Source organism: Mesoplodon bidens (assembly GCF_964165515.1).
Source record: "Mesoplodon bidens genome assembly, chromosome: 2".
Classification (NCBI taxonomy): domain Eukaryota; kingdom Metazoa; phylum Chordata; class Mammalia; order Artiodactyla; family Ziphiidae; genus Mesoplodon; species Mesoplodon bidens.
The window spans coordinates 114978089-114999563 of NC_138177.1; positions in this window are offsets into that span (position 1 = coordinate 114978089).

Genomic DNA, 21475 nt, shown 5'->3' on the forward strand with positions numbered 1-21475 from the left:
ATGAGTACTTTGATTAAAAGACTTACCAAATTTAAACTCTCTTTTGAAGAGTAAAAGTAAATTAGTGTACTTGGGGTTGCTGTGTTCTTAGTGAACCCATACTAATTCTTTCTTCCTTTGTTTTTTTTTGCGGTACGCGGGCCTCTCACTGTTGTGGCCTCTCCTATTGCGGAGCACAGGCTCCGGACGCGCAGGCTCAGCGGCCATGGCTCACGGGCCCAGCCACTCCGCGGCATGTGAGCTCTTCCCGGACCGGGGCACGAACTCGTGTCCCCTGCATCGGCAGGCGGACTCTCAACCACTGCGCCACCAGGGAAGCCCCTATACTAATTCTTAATAGTCATTGCCATCTTCTCAAAATGCTCACTTTTACTTTAATAATCCTGTCTAAATTTCGCTAGGGACTCAGGTTAAACTCACTCACTTGCAGTTCACAGAATCTTTATTTCTTTCCTAATAAAATCAGGTCAGCGTCGCCACCTCCAGTTTACTTAATTCTGCCCCATTCTCTGTGATACCGCAAAAATAATTGGCGTAGGTTCCACGAATACGTCTGAAGTTCTTTCTTTCCTGAGGACACTAGGGCATATTTATGTAGCTCTCAGCTTCACCTTCTTGGGGTTCGCTTCTTGTAATGGGACTTATTGGAAGTAAAGTGAAGATTGAATTGTTCTGCACAAAGTCTTACACTTAAGACACACTTCAAAAGTATTTGCTGAAAAAAATCTACATAATGGAGAGGGGAAAAAAGCTCCACAAACCTGTTTTATAAAAAAGAATAAAGACCACTATTTTTTGCCTTCTCAAGAGGAGCAATTCTTATATCACACACGAATGGTTCTTTTGTTAGGGAAAACAACTAGGCAAATCTGGACAAGGCATTCAAGTTGAGAAAGTCAAATCTTTCAGGGCATAGCCCAATGGGCATCATTGGATAAAGACACAGCTAAATTTCTCTCAAATGAATTATAAACAATTTGTCAGTCTGAGAAACAAGACTTGGCCGTGGGAAGAAGGAAAGAGATATGAAAAGTGTAGTGGTGTGAGATGTTGCCCAAGAACATGGCAGAAAGCCCAGAGCACAACACAGGGCTACAGCCAGGGAGAAATTCTGAAGCTGCTTACACTCAAATCTCAAAACATCACTGCCCCGGTACTGTGCTAACCCAAGAGGCGACACTGGAACGATAATACAGAACAAGGTCCTTTTCTTCAAGATGGAAATACAGTGAATGATCTCAATTTTGTAAAATGAAAAATATCTTTAGAAGAGGAAATAGCTTCTGGGTTTTTTTCTTTTTTTGAGCACTTTTATTAATTCAGTTTGAATGGGTATTAGAAAATACTAAAGCCCTTATCTTATAATTTTCTATTAATATGACTTTTTCCTAAGTGTACTTTTATTATAGTATATTTTTAAGAGCAATATTAATTCTTTTTTTTTTTTTTGCAGTACACGGGCCTCTCACTGTTATGGTCTCTCCCGTTGCAGAGCACAGGCTCCGTATGCGCAGGCTCAGTGGCCATGGCTCATGGGCCCACTCACTCTGCAGCATGTGGGATCTTCCCGGACCGGGGCACGAACCCGTGTCCCCTGCATCGGCAGGTGGACTCTCAACCACTGCGCCACCAGGGAAGCCCTATATATTTTTATTACATAGAAAGGCCAAAGATTATTTCTGGTAGATAAGGGTAGAAGAAAGGAAGGTATGCTATCAAGAGAATTTAGAGTCCCCCAGATGTGAAAGATTTTTGAAAATGTTATTTCATTCTACCTAGAAAAGACTAAAGTATCAGTTTTATATGAATTTCATAGAAATAACCAAAAAAATAGCAGGAAATAAAGACTTGCTGAGAAAAACTTTTTTTCCAGAAGAACATTGTGATATTAACTCAATATTTCTAAAATATTTTAATAAAATAAATATATCTGTTAATAAAAGCAATAAATTCTGATTGATAAAATATAGATTATATTAAAAGAGATATACATATATGTGTGTGTATGTAATAGAAAATTTAACATTCATCATTTTAATCACTGTTCAACTGTATAGCTCATGGAACTCTACTCAGTGCTCTGTGTTGACCTAAATGGGAAGGAAATACAAAAAAGAGGGGATATATGTATACGTATAGCTGATTCACTTTGCTGTACAGTAGAAACTAACACAACATTGGGAAGCAACTATACTCCAATAAAAATTAATTTATAAAAAATCACTCTTTGAAGGTAAAAATTTGTTGCTGAGAATGGTTCTCTTTGGTAATATGCAGTATTGGAAGCATCAGCACAGTAGTATTATGCTAATGCATTACGGCTGGAAGATGAACCTCACTGAAAAATTTAAGAAACTGAATACTGAACAGTTAGTTGTAGAAGGGCAATTACGGGACCGAATCTGGTTTCATTATCTAAGATGAGTGAGAATAAAATGCAAAACTGAAACATAAATGATGCAGGGCATATTAGGTATGAGATTTCTTTTTTGTTTTAATTATCTAACTTTTCATTAATAAGTGTTTTGAAATATATAAACCTTTCTTTGATGCTGGCTATTTCAAAGAAAAAATATTATATGGACTTATATTATATTATAATAATTCTAATAGCTAACTTTTTTATTACCATGTGCCAGGTATTGTGCTAAACATTTTACATAAATTTTCTCATTTATTACTACCACAACTCTATGAAGTAGATGATATTATCATTTCCCTTTAACAGAGGAGAAAACTGAGGCACAGAGAACTTAAGCAACTTGTCCAAGGACACACTGTTAAGCAAATAATTGAGCTAGGATTGAAACTCAGGTAGAATCTGCAGACTCTATGCTACCTCTATTAACTTATTTTGCATCTAATGTGTGCTTTCTTTATGCGCCCACTATGTTCTTAAGTGTTTTTCATATGATCTATACCCTCATGAAGGAGAAATTCAGCTTCCTAATTTATTTTGTCATGCTAAATGGTCCTTAATATCCTATTCAAACTGAGTATAAAATATACTTGTGTCCATTAGGACTCAGCTCAAGGGCCAACTTATTTATGGAACTTTTGTTGATTTCTTTGGGCAGAGCTGACCACTGACTTCTTTGTACATCCCTTTGTACACACAGATGCCTATATAGGCCCATAATATCCACTGCACCTCTTTATTTGCATATCTACTTATCTCCAGGGCCTAGATTGGTGTTGGAACACAGTAGGTGTTAAAGAACATTTGTGGAACAAATCAATAACTGGGGCTACTCCTTATCTTTTCGTCATTATTTTTCAACACATAATTTTCCTTGCCAGGCACCAATGTGTCCCCTGCTGGGGGAAAGCAGAGTACTGCCTTCTCTAGACTTTGAATTAGTGTTTTCCCTGCTTACTAAACTAAGGTGCTAAAGAAACATGAGTTTCTCTGCTCAAGCAAGGAGTGTTTTTGATAAATAAATAAGTTAAACATATCAAATCAACACTCTTCTTGTTGGATTACCTCAAAGAGAAGTTGCCCAAAGCTTGCCCACATTACATCTGATAGAGGTGGCTCAGTGCCATTCTCCTCAAAATCTTAATTATTAAGTGATCTGACCCATAGTTTAAACAGAGAAGGAAGCTGTAATGTTTTTTACCCTAGCATAGACCTGGGGAGAAGAGTAAGTCAAGTGCAGACTCATGTGTTAGCATACTACTCTTTCCTCTCTTCAATTCATTCATCTGACATTTATTAAATTAATGACAGACTAACTAAGTGATGGCATGGGGAGGGATGGGAAGCTGCAGGTGGTCTCTGAGATGGCTGCAGAGAGCAGGGGGCCTTTGAGTGGAGCACTAGGATCAAGGTTTAGTCAAGAAAAGGGAGAGTAGCAAGTGGACAGTATGAATAGTACCAGGAACAGCACCAATCACATGGGGACACATGCCCTCTTGGGCAACTGTGAGAAGTACATTGGAGCAAAAGGTTCTTGGAGGGGAGAAGAGATGGACATTTAGCCACACATTCTGCTGTGAACATTTTATGATAAAAGAATGTAGCAGAACTGCACTTTAGGCCTACCTCTTTCATGACCTCAAGGCATGGCCTTATGAAAGTTCTTTTACACCAGAAGTGCAGAAATCAATTGCCTAAAAAGGCCAAGCAAGTAAAGGTTAATAAGTGAGGAGACTGGGGATAAGGCAATAGGAGGTAGTAGTAGTATGCTGCTATGCGGAATAAGGGCCCAGTGTTATCCAGTGGTACCAGAACTTCCAACTTTTCTATATAAGTCAGATATCCATTTTTTTTAATGTGAAATCTCCAATTTTTAAAGTATTGACAACTAATCTAATGTTTTATTAAATATTATGCTGGGAAAAAACAAATAACCATGTTACCATTCTACAACCCCTTATTTTAACTTTCTATTCTATAAAATAACACTTGCTCTATCTTCCTCAGAAAGATTATTAGAAAGATCAAATCATCTTGCAGATAAATATGTAGAGAACTAGTGTGCTATAGCAACTAAAATATCATTTGTATTATTATTAATGTCACCAATTCTTATTTTTTCAATAAGCTGATTTGTGTCTCACTTACTCTTCCCCATCTTTGCGTTTATCTAACACTAATCCAAAAAGAGCATGGCGTACCATAACCTGACATCAAAGGAATCAGTCCAACATTGTTTATTGCTAGGTGAAGGTTAGTTGGTACCTTTGTTATCCCACCTGACTCAAGTTATTTGAGCATTGGCTCTTTCTTTGGCAGTAGGATAGGTATAAACACTTTAAAAATACTTTATCTAATTTGATTATATATATAGTAAATACATATATATGCCATATTGCCTTGGCCTACATAACTTTGGATAATCAAAAGTCTAAAAAAGAAAACTAAGAGTAGACATTACCCAAACATACTGGTATGAGCTATCAAAATACTCTCTATTTTTAAATTATTATTTCTTTTCTACAAAGTAGAGATTCTCTTATACTTACACAGCTTTTGGCCAAAGTTTTGTTTCTCCTTACCCAAGCTGTAGGCTAAACAAAACAAGCAGAGTTGATACCAACAAATACTAAAGACAGATCCTAGAACTAAAAATAATTAGATGTTGGCAGGGCTCCCCAACTGAACTTGCAGAATCTCTTTAACTTTTTAAGTCATTAAACAGGATTTATTTCATTTGTCTGAAATGATTTTAGTGTGGTCCTGACAAACAGTGACCTCTCAGATTTTCTGTGCATGTTCCTGTGCTGGTTGAGAGGTCTGTACAATTTTCATAGAATATATTCAGATTCTCTGTGGCATGTGTGCTCTTTTAAGAAACCAAAAATCTCATAAGCCTCCCATAAATTTTACCCTGCTGCTGATTGGAATGTCTTCAGAAGCAGTACCAGAATAACCAGGTCTTCTTTAAGTGCTTCTGTAAAGAGTTTATGTCAGGATCTGTGGTTGAGGCTTTCACTGCAGGCAGCCCAATAAGGTTTAGATTAAAAATGGGGAAAAAAAAATACCCTCTTGAAGTAGAATTCTGAATGTACCTACCAGCAAGAGTGAAATGAATCACATGTTTCCTGTAGGTGACATTTTACTCTATGTCTTAAGGTATCTCAGCAGGAAACGTGTAGGTTTGCCTAGAGAGAAGTGTAGGAAACATTTAAAAAGTAATGAAAAACCTAGAAATGAAGAGGGCAGGTTGCCAATTCTGTGATTTTTAATTAGGAATATTCAAAAACTGAGCCCTCTGTATAGATAGCCAAAACCACCTTTTATACTTCTTGGAAATAGGGCGGCAACTCTATTTCATCCCCTCCAAGACAGTCCTGGATTTCATGATGAATAGAAGTGGGGTACTGAATTTTACATTCTGAATGAGGCTAAAAGCAAACTGAATATTGGGAAGATCAAATCTATGGCATCTGCTGTTGGTAGTCTGGGTCACAGTGAGAGAGAACTGGAAGTACAACTCCATTTGCTCAGTATCAACTTATTTCCCTTTTTCTTTGTCCTCTTATTTTTGTGAATAAGTGGGAATCGAAGAAAAATTTGGGACAGAATTAGAAGAGTCTCAGATGTTGGGGGATGGAAGAAACAGTGTCTGAGTTTCAGGTATCTATGAGAGATAGATTTCATCCAAAGACTGGATCTTATTGGGAAAACAAAAGGGCATTGTGTTTGTGAAAACTCCAGTAGGACTACCCTCAAGAGAGTTGTAAAATCACAGTCTGATGGAGCTTTAGGAAATCTGTAAGATCAAATCAATCAAAAACGCTTAACCTAAGCTTCAAACAAACTTTTTCTTTCTTGGCTTTTGATGACCTTTCCTCCCATTCCACTCCTGGGAGTCATTTCTGAAGTTTCAACCCTTTATTCTGTCACCTACAAGGCCCCTTCTCCAGCCACATCTGAGGTGGGTGGAATGGAATGGCAAAACAACAGGTTTGGGTGTGGTATGGTTCTTATATTCTCCAAGGGTCTCAGTCATTAACTTTTGCATTTACATCGCAAAATGAGGATGTGTAATATGTTTTGCAAATCTGAGGCCTCACATAACATCTTCCCCTTCTACAAACAGATCAACTGATTGAGTCTCTTTTCCGAGTTGACTGTTTCTGCCACAGGTCTGGGAACTTGTTTTTTTTTTTTTTTTTTTTTTTCATATGCGGGCCTCTCACTTTTGTGGCCTCTCCCTGTTGTGGCCTCTCCTGTTGCGGAGCACAGGCTCCGGACACGCAGGCTCAGCGGCCATGGCTCACGGGCCCAGCCGCTCCACAGCATGTGGGATCTTCCCGGACCGGGGCACGAACCCGTGTCCCCTGCATCGGCAGGCGGACTCTCAACCACTGCGCCACCAGGGAAGCCCGGTCTGGGAACTTCTTAAAGAAAGAGACTGTGTTGTATATTTCTGAAATCCAGAAGTGCCTTTAGTATAATAGGCACTTCATAAATCTATGTTGAGTAAAGAAACAAATCTTAAAAATTTAATATCCTCTTAGATGCTCATTTAGCATAGTTACAGGTTAGAGATAGGGAAAGAAGTATTATATCTCAGGAAAAGTAAGGAGGCACACTTATAATGTAAACTTAGTCCTAAGTCAGACTAAGATTAACTATATGAGTAAGGCTGACAAATCCTATATTTTAGTTATAATCATTAGCCAAAGTAAACCATTGTATTTCCTTTTCATTAAAGAAAGTATTTGAAAACATTTTGTATAAGGCAATAATTCTTAAGATTTGGGGGGAGTTATAAATCCTTTTTTTTTTTTTTTTTTTTTTTTTTTGTGGTACACGGGCCTCTCACTGTTGTGGCCTCTCCCGTTGTGGAGCACAGGTTCCGGACGCGCAGGCTCAGCGGCCATGGCTCATGGACCCAGCCGCTCTGCGGCATGTGGGATCTTCCCGGACCAGGGCGCGAACCCGCGTCCCCTGCATCGGCAGGCGGACTCTCAACCACTGCGCCACCAGGGAAGCCCTATAAATCCTTTTGGGAATTCAAGGAAAGCTATGGACTCATGAGAAAAAAGTGCACATTCACATCAAGCAACAAACAAACAGACAAAACAAGAAAGCTTGTTCATGAACACCCTGAAGCACATTCATGGACAAACCTGTGTCCCATGTTAGGAACTTTCACAGAAGGCGAGCCGTTGAGTGGTGACCTTCAAGGTCCAGAAGAGGGCTTTCAAGAAAAGGTTTAGAACAATAGACTTGCATACAGTGTAATCACAAATGCCATCCATTCCGAGAGACGGATCTGAAAGGAACAAATATGCACAGGGAGCTGCCCCCTCTCTGTGGAGGTGATGGAATCTACCCCACAGGGTAGAAGCATTCAAAGACGCTTGTTTAAGGCAGATGACACGCAGAAGTACTACGGCCACATCACACTATCCTCGCATCCAAAGAGACACACGCAGAAGTACTACGGCCACATCACACTATCCTCGCATCCAAAGAGACACGCACAGTAGGCTCACTGTGCTGAAACACATTAAACATACTCCAGGTATGGTGTTTGTGTCCTGGAAGCTTAACGTAAAGCTTAAGATATTTCCTAAACAAATTAAATGAGAAATTACTGTCATTAATCACCTTCTGATTCTTTAAAATGTTTTTTCCTTGTACCTAAAATTTAAGCCGATTACCAGTCATTCCCAGAGATTCAAAGGCGAGGGAAGGACTTGCAAGAGAAAACAATCCGCATCTCAGTTGTCCTTTCTGACCCCTGCACTCTCCTCTTCCCAACAACGGCTTCCTTCCCCTAATAGTTTCCTCCTTGCAATGGCAGAAAAAAAATAGTGAACTTTCTAACGGAGCCAATTTCAAATTGCCAAACTAGAATCTGGAAGGTTGCTGTTTAAAATGCTTTTGTAGCCAAACAGATGTATTTCTAAATTTTACTTCACTTCATTCACTGGCTTCTCCTCCACTATATTTAGATTCTTTGCTCATTTTCTTGTCATTTTCCATTTCGTTGCTTTTGTTTCATATTTGAGTAACTGTAGGTCAAATGTACTCCAGACTATTCTGTTAAAGACATGTGAAAATCAAATAGAAACTGCATGATTAACGATATGAATCATCTGTTTTTTAAAAAACAGGAAAGTAAACAAGTGCTTAGCAAAGCCCCACCTGCTTTGCTGCTGTTGTGGTGCTGTGCATATCATGAGGAAAACAATTCCCCCTTCTCAAGGCTGAACTAAAATTAGGCTCCACCTGCAAGATGTTAATGAAAACTTACACAGCTGCATTCCAGAAACAAGTTACCCAGATTGCTTTTGGAAAGCTCTGTGTAAAAGCAAACTTGTTAGTTTGCCTAATTCCCAAAATGTACTATTAATTTTAATGGCAATTATTAGCACAATAACCAACTGATAAGTAATCTCAAAATAGATCCAGTATTATCAAACAGGAAATATACTGTAATTTTAACCACACATCCTGCTGGGTTTAACCCCTTACTCACAAATGCACACTTCCTGTCTCTTTTTCAGCACTTGCATTCAAACGGAAGACGTGAGAACAAATGAAGTCGCTGGAATGGGCTGCAAACAGTTCCAGTTTGTAAGGGGCTCCCCTTATCCACATGCTGCTTAATGGGAAAAAGGATGGGAAGCACATGCTTCCTTTGCCCTTGATTCCTTTTGCAGATTCTCAAGCTTTCTTTGGAAAGAAGCCTCAAATCAAAACCAAATCGCATGAGATTCACATCCACCCTTTTCTTGCAGATTTAAGACAGTGGCAGCTCGTGCATGCTCATCAGAAGAGGTGATCTTCCCCAGTCCATTTCCGGGTCAAGCCTTCACAGCTTTGTTCTACAGGCCAAATGGCTCAATTTTAATTACCATTAACTTTTCCAGATCATACTTATAGTGCTTACCCTTGGACAGAAAGATGTGTTACAGTTTAATTATTTACTAAATTATGTGTGTCAAAAATTAAAGAAGCTGCCATTTGGAGATGGAGAATCTCTGCTTTTCAAAAGTCCCAGCCTTGGAAAAAAAAAATCCCTCTTCATCATTTTCTTTGCTTGCAATTTAGTCCTATCAAAGGAGCAGGAAATGCTGACAGTTGTTCTGATTTGATCTATATTCCCGGTGTTGCATGTGCTGTATAGCTTCTTAATATTTTCACAATTACACCTTCTTAAAGGCTCCTCAGGACAATTAAAAAAATGTTTCAAAGTCAAATTGGCTCAATTAGATCTGGAGCAGCAAATTCAGTTTCTGTTAGAGATTAAATAATGAAGAAAATAACAATGCTAACAAGTAGGAGGCTGCCTTTCATTAGCCTATCTGATTTCATTAGCCTAATTCACACTACTAATTATTGGTCTGATGAGATCATCAATGTAAGTATGCCAGCCACATGATGGTTGCACTTGGGGAATATTCAATATTTTTCAAGAATTCTACATGGCCCTCAGATGATGTTCCCATTTCATTTCCATTTCAGGCTGCTGCTCAATAGGTGTATCTGAACCTCCTATGAAAGCAACATTGCCAGAATAAACATTTTGTTTATTCACACAGTCCTGCTGGCAACTGTCAACAAAGAAATATAAAAGGAAGTTTAAGTTTTTATTCCTAGATAGTGAACTCCTGTGTGTTTCTACAATGCAGGTCATTACAGACGTGGCTGCCCCCTGAGATCGAGCAATTCTCATGCCCGTGGTAACAAAGGGCTGAGGATCTGGCAGTGAGGTAGTGGACTGGGCCACTTAGATAAGTTTCATTCACTGTAGGAGCCCAAGAGAACAGTGCATCAAGGCAGCTGCACTGCCTCAGTTCATGGTGTAACTTTACACTATTTTCCCTTTAAGTCCCTACTAATCCTTTGGGTTTACATGTTTTTGGGGGCTGCATCAGAGAAAAGCAGTGTGAAATTGCCTGAAAGCCTCCTTATAAGTAAGACTTACAGGGCTTCCCTGGTGGTGCAGTGGTTAAGAATCTGCCTGCCAATGCAGGGAACACAGGTTCGAGCCCTGGTCCGGGAAGATCCCACATGCTGTGGAGCAACTAAGCTCATGTGCCACAACTACTGAAGCCCGCGCCCTAGAGCCCGTGCTCCGCAACAAGAGAAGCCACTGCAATGAGAAGCCCGTGCACTGCAACGAAGAGTAGACCCCGCAACCAGAGAAAGGCCCACGCGCAGCAATGAAGACCCAACGCAGCCAAAAAATAAAATAATAAAATAAATTAAAAAAAAAAAAGACTTACAATATAGACCAGGTTTGTTGATGAAAAGACTGAGAGAAATGCCTTTGAGGGCCCCAAGAACCATTTTACAAGGCTCCCACTGTGATTTTTTTTTTGGTCTCTATCTAATGACTCCTAAAAAAAATTACTAACTAGGTTAAAAATCTCCCTGGCCCCAAATTCAGTTGGAAACAGAGCCTTAGCATTAACATAAATCCTGTCTACATATTTACTAACCAATATTGCTTGTTTAAACTTCATCTTCTCTTTCTAGAAAATATCTTACTCCTTTGACAAACAGAAGAAGGAGAAAGCAAAAAAGCAGGAAACCTGGGACATCAGAGATTGGAACAGCAGACTAAGATACCAGGGACTCTGGATTAGCTTCCTTAACTATGTACAAGGTACCAGTGTGGGCCATTCACATGCTTCATCTTCTTAGGTCAATTATTTGAAGTGCTGTTGTTCCATTTTAAAGATGAGGAAACTGAGGTTAGTAAATGGCTAAACCCATGCATTTAGCTTGGGAGTATCTTACTTTAAAAGAGTCATGATTTTTCACTTATTGCCAATCAGAGAAGCTAAAAGAATTGTCCCTAATAGCAAAGAGGCCACAGAAAAACACTCTTCCCTCTTTATTCCCTTGGAGTCTTCATTATCACCAGTGAATCTCTCATGTTCACTCCTAAGCTTCTGGAAGTTGGCCTGACCACCAACCCTATTCCTTTTATGAAAACACTAACTCCTTACACCTCTCATTTCCTAACACTCCTGTCCACCCCATCCTGTCCCCCTTCAGTTTTCCTAGTCTCTAAATCCTCATTTGGAAACAATTTCGAGGTCCACCTACTTTCCTGTGCATCTGTCTTTTGTAATTTAGAGGCTAGAGACTGTGTGTTTTCTACTTGTCACGTTTATGCCTCGTGGGTACCTAATAAATGCCGAATAATAGCAGCTTTATGACAGTGAAGAACCAGAAACACAGGTTCTTATATATAGTATTTCATCACCAGCAAGGAACATGTATTCACTGTCAGCAGCCCTATACTAGCACTAACTGAAGTTAATTACTGAAGCCGGACCCCTACATTATACACCAAGAAGTTTTACTTTTCTCTCTTATTTTTTTTTTGACAAAAAAAAAATGGGATCACCACTGAATCTTCTCATTAAATTCAAAGCATCCTGAAGATAGAAGCCAGTACATTTTTGTAGAAGGGGGAACCAAGGTACAAAGTGTGCTGAACGAGAACTCTCTGAGAGTCAGTGATGAGGCCCTTTACAAAAGTCAGTTGCTGCTGCATGCATCTTCTGCTTTCCTTTGTGCTTGCATGCCAAGGGAAAGAATAGATAATCTAAAATTTGTACTTTCTGAGAATAACAAAAATACCTCAGTGTTCATGCTGTGTCTAAACAAGCAGAGTAAATTGAGACATTTAAACTTGGTAATTTAGGCCAAAGATACATTTGCCTGTAGTATCAATATAATTGACTCAAAGGGGTTTTTGTTATTGGGTTTCTTTTTTCTTTTTTGTAGACTTCCCTACATAATGATCTCAATTTCATTTCTTTTGTTTCCCTGTGTGGACAGAGGCTTCAAATATTCAGTAAAAATAAAAGGCCAGTTGCAAATTTGGGACACATTAATTCATGAGCAGACTCACTGTAACATCATTGATTTATTGTTGTTGTTCTCAATCATTCATTCAGTAAATATTTATCAAATAGTACCTACCATATTCTTGGCTCTATGCTATACAGAGGAGCTCATAGTCCTGTGTAGAGACAGACATGTCAACAAGTGATTAATAAAATATGGTGTTGTATAGTGGAAATAAGTCCTACAGGAATGATATAAGTCCTAGAGGAATGATAAATTCTTCCTGTGTGCTCGGAGAAGGCGACATGTGGGAGGTGACATTTCAGCTGTGTCTTAAAGATGAATAGCTGTTCACTGTCAGAGTGTGGGAAATAGATCATAGGCAAAGGGAACAGCAAGTGCAAAGATAGTAGTCCTGGGAAAAAGATGGTATAGTGTGTCTACTACATAGGGTATATGATAAAGATAGAAAATGATGTTGAACTACTAATGATGAAGGCTCTTCTGTATCACTCTAGGGGGATTAAATTTCATTTTATGGGCATCAGGAAGTCATGAAGAGTTTTAAGGAGAAGGATAATATGATTATGTTTATTCTCCAGAAAGAAAATTCAGCATAAAGAATGGGTTGACAGTAGTCGAGTCTGTAAGTAAGGATGAATTACATGGCCGTTATTTTACTTAAGGCATAAGGAAATGAGGGCCTTTATTTGGGAAGTGCAAGAGAAGGTAAAGAAGTAGTTGAGAGATATTTACGAGGTAGAAATTTCAGGACTTGAAAACTAATACAACATGTGAGAGAGACAACATGAACATTTGTCTAGATGGTGATGCTCTGGGAAATGATACTAACATTTTCTTGCACTCCAAATTTTTCAGGAACTGTACTGAGTTATTTTTACATGTTAATTTATTCAAATCACAATAACAATGTGACAAAGACAATAGGTAGTTTTATTCTAATTTTATATACAGCTTAGGAATGGGGAGACAGTTGTCCATTGTCACAACCAGAATATAACTGAGTCAGGATTGGAAACTAAGTCTTCTAAATAGTCATTGTGTTCTCCACAAATTGCCATAATCCTCAGGTAGCATTAATGAATTCCTTCTGTTAAAGCCCTAATATAGATTTTTGAATCAAAGGAAATCATAAATTTGATTGTGTTATGACAAATGTAAAACTTTCACTTTGAATGAAATCATTTTTTTTCCTTAAACTGTTTATTGATTCTCGATAAATGTCTGGACTTTTTTTTTTTCTTTCTGCTAAACAGCAACCACAAAAACAGAAAACTTCTATTAACTGTTAACAGTTTGTGATAAAAAAAAGATTGACGTCTCTTTGCTAAGGAATAATTTTTGCCATGAAGGAGTCTGCTAGAAATGAGGCCTAATACGTGGATAGAGTAATACAGGTTTTCAAATAGCTAATCACTTGACTTCCATTTACTGTAGATTTGACTTTCAATTTTTCAATATTACTAATTCAAAATATTTTGGGAAATATACTATCAAATAAAAATATTTCTAAAGTTAGCTGAGCTAAGGTTTCTTTTTTCCTAGCAATCACAATAGACTTTTATTACATAACGGGTTTAGATGGAAAAAAAAGTTGTGCTCTTTTTAGGTTGAGTTATTAAGTGCTCAGGGCAGTTAATTTTCCTCAGACATTTCTGCTTCTCTGTTAGATTATCTCATTTTAGTATGGTGGATTATTCTATTTCCCAGTATCTTCTGTTGCTTTTGTGGTGATTTGGGAAGGTATTCGTTTGCAGGAGCTACTCACACCTGACCTGAAATCTGTGAAAAAAAAATAAGATGAAAAAAAATGATGTGGCCTCCAGCACTTTCTTCTTTCTTTCTTTTTTATTTTATTTTATCTTTTTATTTTTCATATGAAACATTTTTCTGTTGGAGCTTCTATATACAGTTGGAGTATGCTTTTGATATGTAGATCAAGCAAAATGGTAAATACACAGCCCTCTCTTTTCAAACATTCCCTTACTCTACAATGTGCCTGTAGTGTCACTTTCTTTGATTTCCATGAGGCTTGCCCTTGGGTTTGTATTATAACTTGGTATCTTTCCATTGTCCCTTACCACAAAAATTCCTTTTAAGAAAGTACATTCAAAATTCAGTCCATCAAGCTTTAACTCCTCTTTCTCCTCCTTCCTTCTAGAAGATTTAGTGACTAAGTCTTTCTTTGATTTTTTCCCCTGAATTTAAGGGCTCTCCACTTTCACTCCTAATTGCTACAATGTGGTGTCCCCTTTTGCCTGAGAGTAAACAAAAACAGAAACGAGCGTTGAAGAGACACACAGGCTCCCAAACTCACGTGCCTGACTAGCTGATGGATGGTAGGGTCTGGCTTTCAGGAATGAGAACCACCACACCATGCAAGCTCAGTTTCAGGATGGGCTCTATGTCAGGCACGGTGGTAAGGGCTTTACATACATTAGAGTCCTTCAGCCACCCAGAAGGTAGACCTTATTATCATTTCCATTGTTTCAGATTAGGGAATCTAAAATCTAAAAAATCTAAAAGAATTAGGTAACTTTCTCAAGGTCATTCAACTAGTAAGTGATAGAACCTGTTAGTAAACCCAAGTTTTGCTGAATTCAGTGTCTGAATTTAAATGACTAATTGATATTTTTCCATCTGAAAGTCTCTCAATGCCACTGTAAAATGGTTCCCTGGTTTGGAGGGGTAGATTATAATTATACCATTTCTTGAGTTCTAATTCTCCAGGGAGTATATTTCCTCTGATGCTTATGGACTTGCTAACAATCTTAAAAACAGGGAAACTGGAAAAGTTGGCAATGTTACCCATTAAGAGAAAAAGGAAAGCAGAAAAGAAAAAACCTATATATTTTACTGCAAAAATTAAAAATTGAAACTGGAGCCAGAGGATAAGCATTGTTTAATGTTGGCTCTGATTTTCTATTGGCCTGTCTTATTTACTTTCCTATAATAGCAAACAGGATAGAGAAATGATAATTAGGTGTATTTTTTATTATGTGTTAGATTGGCTAATACAGTATAGCACAAATATATCTTGACATACCAGCATACAAATTCCGTGACCTATCTATTAAGTATACATAATTTTATTTATTTTCAAGGCAAGAGAGGTAAATGTGTGAAATTTAAAAATAAGAAAAACACCATTAAAAAATTTTAAATTTCTGTATTTTAAAAATACAGAAATAAAGTTCCATTAGATATAAAATTTATCTTAAAATGTGATTTTATTTTATCTAAATTTATTCAAATGTTAAATTTTGAAATGTTTCCAGGGCCTTAATAATTTATAAAATCATTTACCATGGGTCATTTCTTAAAAGGTCAATATGATGATTTGGTGATCTTAATGAATAAAGTGGATCACCCCACAGTGCATTCATCCATGGTCTTTGACAATTATAAAGGTTCAATTCAAATATATACTACACCACTATTATTAGAAAACACTGGGTTAGGCTCTTAAAAAAATAACAATAGAAAATAAATTTAAATAAATGTTTAAATTTAAAGTTAAATAAATTAAATGAATAATCAATAATGATTTTTGTTCCTTCTAGAAGCACACATATCTAGTTGCACTTCACAAAGATTATATATAAGACATATTGTTAGATGTTCATAAATTCTATTGTACAGAAGAATGAGAGAATAATTCTGACTAGTGAAATAGAGGCTTCTTGGAAGAGAAGGGATTTTTCTGGGTCATGAAAAATGAATAGGATTTTGAGAGGTAGGTATGACTTGACAAATATTGTTACTTAAGATCAGTTAGGGGCTTCCCTGGTGGCGCAGTGGTTGAGAATCTGCCTGCCAATGCAGGGGACACAGGTTCGAAGCCTGGTCTGGGAAGATCCCACATGCCAGCAGAGCAACTAGGCCCGTGAGCCACAACTACTAAGCCTGTGCATCTGGAGCTTGGGCTCTGCAACAAGAGAGGCCGTGACAGTGAGAGGCCCGCACACCTCGATGAAGAGTGGCCCCCTCTTGCCAAAACTAGAGAAAGCCCTCGCACAGAAACGAAGACCCAACACAGCCCAAAATAAATAAATAAATAAATAAATAATTAATTAAAAAAAAGAGATCAGTTAGAATTCTTCTGTTTAAGTATGTCTTCTGTCTCATTGAAAAATAAAACAGATAGATTTCTTGAAAAAGGTAGATTTGTATCTTGAAATGAAATTTTAAACAGTGGATATCCTTTGTTTGAAAGCCAGAAATAAGATACTTTTCTTTCTCATTATATGAAATAAATAAGCCTAAAAGCTGGAAAATTATAAAAGTCACTTGACTAAATGGGGCAAGCAAATAAATGCTTTCTAAAGGTCTCAACTCAGTGTGCTCTTTCCCTGAGGCTAGTTGGAACTAGTCCATAGTTAGAATTGCTCATCATATGGGTGGCCAGTCAATGTGGTGCCAGCAATAAAATGTGTAATCAACTTTCACATGTTTTTAGACATTCCCAAATCTCTTTGATCATGACTAACAAGAAAACTGCCATTTCAGTTAATAATCTATAAATTCTCAGGGGGAGGTTTAGTCCAATACTCAGTAGAATATTTCACATTTTATTTTTAAAAATGTAGAATAACACAATCTAGAAATATATTTATCCTAAAAACACCAGTTTTTAGGATAAATAGTGATGTTTATCCTAAACACCAGTCAATTTTCCATTATGTAATCTTGCTTTAATGCTAACATTTTAAATTGTCATTTTTTACACGTCCAGGGACCTCGATAATTGAGATTAAGTTGCTTCTGAAAACACATACACTTTGGATTGCATTTCATCTAGGTAAAATGACAAGGGATAACTTTTATGACAGCTTTCAAAGCTGCTTTTAGCAGTGTAGCCTGCAGCATCATTGTCCTTCATGCAGTTGAATTTTGCTCAATACAAGGAAAAATAGTTATTATGGCAGAGAAGATGCCAGAGTAAAATTTCTCTAAGCCAAGTGTTTTTTTAGCTAGTGGAGATATTCTTAAAGGTGTATTAGTTTCATACCACAGGACACAATTAACATGAGTAGTTAGAAGGGCAGCATCCATCCAAGAAAGCAACATATAAAAGCTTGCTGAAAGCAGAAGATGATTTAGAGAGAAAAAATTCAGAGATGACAGCTGTTTAAAACTAATCAATATCTCTTTTCTATACCAGGAGACATTTAGTCTTCCCTTGGCTCTAATATGTATCTTAGAAATCTGTAGGGTTTTAGAAGGCTGCTAAAGCAACACTTGAGAGCCCGGTTAAAGATAAGACATGGTGACATCACTGATAAATTAATATGGAGGAGGAATAGGTGTGAAAGGCTGTTATCTGGTACATCACCTGAGAGAAGAATCTTAAATAATGATAAATCTAAAAGCTATATCTTTTTAACTTACATTACCATGTGGTTTTTCTTTTTACACACACTATTTATATTTCCCACCCCAAAGTTACAGCTTGGACACACACAAACACTCCCATACACAACTGAAACCAGTGATATTCACATTGACCTTGCTACTCAAAGTGTAGTTTACAGACAAGCATCACCTGGGAACTTGTTAGAAATGCAGAATATGGAGCCCCACCCCAGACTTACTGACTCAGAATCTGCATTCTAACAAGATCCTTGATGATTCTCATGCACATTGTTTGAGAAGCTCTGATTTTAAAACAAGCTTTAAAACATGCACGGCCCTCTCATCCTTAAAACATATGCATCTTCTTTTTCAAACCGTTATGAGTTTGCCCATTATCTAAGGCAGTACAGTTTAGTGAGTGGTTAAGAGCAAATGTTTCTAGAGATTTGCTGTCCAGATGGCCTGAAGCCCACTTCCAAGGCCAACTTGGGCCTCTTCCTTGGGTCGGTACTCCGAACGGTATGGCTGTCTCGGGGCCGGGGGAGCAGTGGTAGATGGAGGCTAGACAAATGGTTGGTAGTCCCTTGCCATGAAGAATGCAGTAGCAGGTGGGAGGGAATAGAGCTCTCCTCAAGTTTAGGTTTCCAAGTGTACTCATGCCCAGGCTTTGTATACGTTAGGAGTTATAGTAATTATTAAAAATCAATCTGTGACTATAAAGTTGATGCTATTATGAAATAGAAAAAGAAAAATGATTGCAATTCCTCCCACCTCTCCTTCTGTGGGATTGGCAGGATAAAGGGTGCTAGTCCAGAGGCCATGGTCTTCCTTTTCATCTATTTTCTCTGCTTCCATTCACACTACTGCTGGTGAGGCACCACTGAGAGCTTCGTTTCCTTAGAGACTCACATCTACACTCAGGCTTCCAGGCTCTGTGCCAAAGAAGTCTGACAGTGACACAGAGGTCAGTGTACTTTCCTAGATATACAAGCACAGCTCCGACTGCCATCAGTGGGAGTTCTACAATCAGCATGAGAGCAGAGCATAGTCTAGAATTGGAAATTCGTCCTCAAGGCAAGGCAGCATAAGCGGCCTGGTTACAGAAGAGTCACACTATACTATTAGCTAGCAACTGCATGAGAATTTAGAGACGAGTTCCCCCAAGTTCTAGAAGGAGAAGCAGGTGAAAATAGGTTGAAATACAGGATTTTTTTATTTTTTTAAATTTTTTTAATGGAAGTATAGTTGATTTACAATATTGTGTTAATTTCTGCTGTACAGCAAAGTGACTCAGTTACACACATATATACATACTTTTTAATATTCTTTTCCATTATGGCTTATTCCAGGATATTGAATATAGTTCCCTGTGCTATACAGTAGGACCTTGTTGTTTATCTCTTCTATATGTAATAGTTCGCATCTACTACTAACCCCAAACTCTCAGTCCATCCCTCCCCCACCCGTCCTCCCCCTTGGCAACCACAAGTCTTGAACTACAGGATTTTTTAATTTTTAAAATTCTTTAAAAGAAGTTACGTAGTAAACTACCTTTTTATTAAGAGGACTTCTAAATTAGTCATCTCACCAAATTAGAAGATTCTAGAAATACAGAAAAATTCTCTGAACCACACACTTTCTTTATATGTTATTTTCTTTACTTGGTGCCCTTAATTCTACCCCTCTACCATTCTTCAGTGTAAATGGGAAGCCTCCCAGATTAGTTTAGGTGCCCTCTTTCAAATGAGCTTAGAGCATCCTGCATATCTTCTTCACAGCACCCATCCAATCTAATTAAATATTTGGGTAATCTTTTGTTTTATGTTTGTCTCTCTAGGTAGACAGTAAGCGTCATGAAGGCAAGGGCCATGTCTGTCCAGTTATGTGCCTGAAGCACACTGACCACTCAATAAATACTTGTTCAGTGAATTTACATTTAGAAGCCTAATTTACAAGAACTTATCATCGGATCCTCACCCAGACCTATTTACTGTTTAGATACAATTCAAGTGGATTTGTTTATCTCTTCTCCCAAACCACAACAGACTCAAGTAGTAAACTAGAAAGTAAAAGAAGGGAGGGGTATAAAGAAGGGATGAAAAAAGCCAACAGACAGCTCCATAGAGCAAGAAGACAGAGCACCACAGATAAAAGAACTAAAAGAACCTAACAATGGGGGACTTCCCTGGTGGTCCAGTGGTTGAGACTCCACACTCCTAATGCAGGGGACCTGGGTTTGATCCCTGAGTGGGGAACTAGGATCCCACATGCCACAAGGCACAGCCAAATAAATGAATGAATGAATGAATGAATGAATAAATAAATAAAACAGTGGCTATGTAAATCAACCATACTTCAAAAATAAATAAATAAATAAAAAAAACAAACCTAACAATGGGGAGCTATTATCAGGGGCAAGATATTGCAGACGGTACTTTTGTAAAACTCTGGAATCCCATAGTTAATGTCGATAATCATAAATCTCAGTTTAAAAATACAAGTAAAACTATATTCCAGGGCTTCCCTGGTGGCGCAATGAATGGTTAAGAATCCGCCTGCCAATGCAGGGGACACGGGTTCGAGCCTTGGTCCAGGAAGATCCCACATGCTGTGGAGCAACAAAGCCCGTGTGCCACAACTACTGAGCCTACGAGCCACAACTGTTGAGCCCACGTGCCTAGAGCCCGTGCTCCACAACAACAGAAGTCACTTCAATGAGAAGCCCGCACACGGCAACAAAGAGTAGCCCCCGCTCGCCACAAATAGAGAAAGCCCCCGTGCAGCAACAAAGCCCCAACGCAGCCAAAAATAAAAATAAATAAATACAATAAATAAATTTATAAAAATAAAAAAAAAAAAACTCAGTTCCATTGGACTTTCCTGGTGGCGCAGTGGTTGAGAGTCTGCTTGCCGATGCAGGGGACGCAGGTTCGTGCCCTGGTCCGGGAAGATCCCACATGCCACGGAGTGGCTGGGCCTGTGAGCCATGGCCGCTGAGCCTGCGTGTCTGGAGCCTGTGCTCAGCAACGGGAGAGGCCACAACAGTGAGAGGCCCGCGTACCGTAAAAAAAACACAAACAAACAAACAAAAAACCTATATTCCATACATGCTGCTTAAGGAGGTGAGAGAGTATATATTTTGGAAAGATTTTTAGGAATAATATAGTATAATAAAAATAATAGCATCCATTATAATGTGTTTTTAAGTTTATAAAGTACTTTTCTATACTTTATCTCATTTGATTTTCATAAAATACAGAAGGGGACAAGCCACAATTGTCAGGAAAATTTGCTTATGTGGAACACCTCATTCTACGGTAAAGTTGATGAATTAGGCACTACTGTAATTTTCCCACTGAAAATTATAAGAAGTATTTAGATGTTAATATTTTTCAGAAAATTATTGGAAAGAGATTTAATTATGATTTCAAAAAATTTTAAATCCAAAACTTTTTTCAATAATGATTTACTGAGAGTTAGACATTATATTTAAATTAAGTTACCTAAATCTTACAGAGGAGGTGCCTAAATAATATAGAATAGATCTTATAAATATGCAGTAGATGCAAATTTTATTATTTATAATATTTAAAAAGTAGATGTGTCTTGGACATTAACTTATAATTTTACATTAATTATGTGTCTGTATTTTGACAGTGTTCTTTATAGAATGCTGAATTATACAGAAAACCACACACTCAGATATAACCTCAAAATCATGCTTACTTTAAGGTGTACTAGAAATGCAAAAATACTAGTTCTTTCATTCTGGTTTTTAGACTTCTCTTTCCAACTCTCACCTAGTAAACATTTTCTTTTGTTTTC